This window comes from Otolemur garnettii, unplaced genomic scaffold, assembly GCF_000181295.1.
Source record: "Otolemur garnettii isolate 467f Iridium unplaced genomic scaffold, OtoGar3 scaffold00402, whole genome shotgun sequence".
Lineage (NCBI taxonomy): Eukaryota > Metazoa > Chordata > Mammalia > Primates > Galagidae > Otolemur > Otolemur garnettii.
This window is the reverse complement of record NW_003852797.1, coordinates 52,610-56,465: the sequence shown is the minus strand read 5'-3', so window position 1 is coordinate 56,465 and position 3,856 is coordinate 52,610. Positions and strand designations below refer to the sequence as shown.

Here is a 3,856-nt window from a genome sequence, read left to right as displayed (position 1 = left end):
TCTCTCTCTCTCTCTCTCTCTCTTTCTTTAACACTACAGTGTAATGGTAAATTGTCTTTTCTTTATAGTGCACCTGTCAGAGTGGCTGTCTGATCTCAACTCTTGATGTTCTTTTGGCTAAAAAGTGGCTAAACACACCAAAGTGTCAGTTCCAGCCTATGGCACACTATTATCCTAGATCTTTGGGTGTTTCCTAAAAAAACAAAATCACAAGCATGGCCAGTATAATGGAGTTACCATAGACAGGAAGCAATTGCACAAAAAGAAGTTTTTCTTGTTAAATGGATTGTGTCTGTCTCTGCAAGAAGAGGGAGACTGATTACGAGACTGATTACTTCTTTCTGCAGATTCTGCTTAATTTAAAGGCTTCCCTATCCACTTCCATAGTTACTGCAAGATATGTGTGTATTTTTCATGTATTCTTTCTTTTTGCTTGTATGAGAATGTGTTATCAAACCAATACCTATCATGAATTTTATTTATAACTTTTATTTTCCTTATACCACCTCCAGATAACAAAGCCATGATGCAGGCATCAAAAGTGAAGACCTATGATATGGATACTAAAAGTGAATCTAAGAAGATAGCCAATGACATCAGATGAGGAAGATTATGAGGACGGGTGTTCAAAAGCATGATCACAGGGTTTGAGACTTGTTCTGTTCATTTCTTGCTCTCCTTGGGCCCTTCTTTTTTGTTCTAAATTAAATGGATTGAAATGAATAAATAGTGAGAAATACAATTTGCATGCTTTCATCTTCCTTCTCCACCTCTAGTGGCTGGCAGCAGCCATTCTCCTGCCCCACCTTGGCTACGTCCTGGAGCCCTCCTTCTCCTGGGCCATGGGCCTGCTACCTGCATCTCTCCTTTCTGACATGGGCATGTTTGCTGCAGTTCTCCCCAAGACGCACTTTAGGCTGCCTCCTGCAGCCCTACTCCTGCCCAGCCTCTGGCCCACCTCCTGCAGGCATCTTCCTAGCCTATAATGGCTGCTCACTGTAGAACTCCTCCCATCTTATCTTGGGCGACCTCCTGTACTTTTCACCTTCCCCCTGAGTGACCCCCTTCCACCCCAGCACAAGAGCTCAAAACTTATGGCTGTCCTCTGTCCCACAAAGCTCTCTTCCCATGCCTTCTTAGGGCTCCCCCTGCAGCTCTCCTCAAGTCTCCCTGCTGGCAGTCTCCTTCAGGCCTCCCTCCATCATCCCTGCCACTAGTAGCCTCTTAAACCTTCCTCCAGTCTGATCTCCGACCACACAGTGCCATCCTCCTCCCTTATCAGGATAGGCCATCCACTACTGCCCTCCTTCCTCACTGCCACCTACCACTTGCTGAAGTTCTCCATCCCGACCCTGCATCACCATTTGCAACACTCCACATTTTCCACCCTAGGCTGCCCCCTGCAGAATTCCTCCCTCTACCCCACTGGATGGTCATACAGCAGTCCTCCCTCCCTGCCTCCATCCTCTCCCTGCAGCCTTCCCTTGGTTCCTGTTAACCACCCCCTGCCTCGCTCCTCATGCATTTCCCCCTTCTCTCTACCTGCCCTGGACTTACCCTTACAGCCCTCCTCTCACCCTGCTGGGGGTGGGCTGGGTAGGGAGGAGATGAAGAGAAACAAAAACAACACTAGCCATAAAACTTCCAACCCACAGAACTGGAAAGCCCAATGTCACAAACTTACTCCACCTCTGTGAGTCAAAACACTACAGGTTCCCAGTGCAAAGCAAACGCCAGCTGCCGCTGGATACAACCGCCCTCTTTGAGGTTGCACGGGTCTGAAATGATCCTGCCAATTCCCAGGCCCACTCCACAGCACTCTTGCACTCTTGGCCCCTGGAGCCCGGGACTGGTGTCTCTGCCCCTGCCAGGCACCCCTAAGGTCTTATATACACAAAAGGGGGCTGGGAGAAGGAAGAGCTCTGTCCTACTTACACACGTGTGCACAGCGGTCTTTGCCAGATGACCCTGTGGGGTCATAGAGCGTGGGCGACTTAGGCGGCTAGGTAGGGTCCAGGTCAGAGTAGCCCATGCCTGGCAGCAGGATGTAGGTGAGGGGTGGCTGCAGCCTGGGGCTGGGCTAGACGCGGCAGTTGCACGGAATCATAGAGCCCAGGTTTCCCCAGCTGGAGTGCGAGAATGTGAGCCCCCACGACATCTCGCAGCCGCAGCAGTAGCCACAGCCGCCATGCCGTGAAAGGCATTGGTTGTCGGGTAGCCCAGTGACAATGTGCACTGGAGGCCAGAACACAACGAGATCTCTGCCATCTTGGAGCCTAGGTAGAGCAGCGAGTAGGGCCTGCCGGCGGCTGCGGCAGTGGCTGACTGCAGGAAGTAGATGCGCAGTGGCAGCGGCTACATAGGCAGCCTCCTTTCCGTGGGCCAGTGACTCTGGCACCAGGCTGCCTACGGCACCCACATGCAGCCCGGAGCCCACCCTGGTAGCCAGGTGGTCGGCATTGACCCTGCCGCCCAGGCCGCAGGTCACCGGGAAACGAACTTGTCCTTCCTGAGCAGTGTCTTGGGCTTACACCGCCGCAGGTACTTGTAGTAGTCGGGGTACTGCTTCACGAGCATGCCCAGCAGATGCTTCCCTCCTAGATGAAGGGCTGCTTCTGTGAACCGTGAGCAGATTCCACTGGGCGCCTAGGCACTGGTCCATCTCCAAGTTGTGCATCTTGGGTTTCTCCTGGACCATCTTGTGCCTCTGAGCCTGCGACCACACCATGAAGGCGACATGGGCCGCTTGACATGGTCCACTGGCTTGGACATGCTCTCCCATGCTTTGGCTGCAGCCCTTGCCCTAACCCGGAGGGTATCAATGTTGGATGCCTGCGGGGTTCTGCCCCACCAGCCCACTCTCCTGTGCCCCACTTCACAGCTCAGAGTCACTCCCGCCAAGGAGGAGAGTTCTGGGGACCAGGCCAGGGCAGGGTTGCGTCCCTGGCTCCCTGGACTGTCCGGCTGACGACTCGCAAAAATCCTCTCAGGACACTGTAACTTCTTGGCAGTGCCCCCACCAGCAGTGGCGGTTTGCCCTTAACTTTCCTTTGTTCTTTCCTCTTGGCTTGGGTTTGTTCTGAAACCGCCGGCAGACAGCGGCTGCCAGGCAGAGCTCTGCCCCTCCGCTGTCCTTTCTCTATTAAATGAACAGCAGCCGTGAAGTTTCATCACGGAAGCTCCACCCACCGATGTAGAGATAAGCACCCCATGCTCAGACCTGGCAGTTCGCTTCAATGTGCTCCCCTGAGAAGATTGATTCTGAGAAAGATTTCTTCAAAGATTGAGCTTCTGCACCTGCCTGTAGATATGCAGATACATGCAGAAAAACTTTCTTAAGAAGAGATCCTGGAAAATCAGGCCACGGTCGCAGCTGGAAGCTTGAACACATGTCCTGGAGCCTTGGGTTCTGTTCTCTGTCTTCCTCCTTCATTAACATTATAATCTCTAGTTTCGGTTCAGGCCAGCAAGAACAGACAGTCTCCTTCATGTTTTTACTCTAAACAAAATCAATTATATATGTGTTCCTCAGCCTTCACACTGAATTGTAATCTTAATGGTAGCTTCCTAATGTTACTTCACTTCTTTGTATCTGTGTTAAATTCTTACTGAATGTTTGAAAATATATAAGATAATCAGTAAAGTCAGGCCTGGTTGCCAACCTGAGCGAGTCTGTACCTCCCTTCAAATCAATCATCTCGTCTGCAGTTCCTTTTCCCTGCATCTCTGATCAGAGGCTCGGAGAACACTTTCACACTGAGTTGAAACAGAAGCCCTCTGCCAACTGCCAAAGGGGGATCTCGGTGGCCAGAGTGTTGGGTTTCTGCTTGGAGACATTCTCATTTGATGGAAACAG

General features: G+C 51.5%; 1 pseudogene; it reads right to left on the bottom strand.

Annotated features, from left to right (window-relative positions):
- Positions 1-2,080: 2,080 nt before the first annotated feature.
- On the bottom strand, positions 2,081-2,772 carry LOC100953972 (annotated as a pseudogene).
- Positions 2,773-3,856: the final 1,084 nt, after the last annotated feature.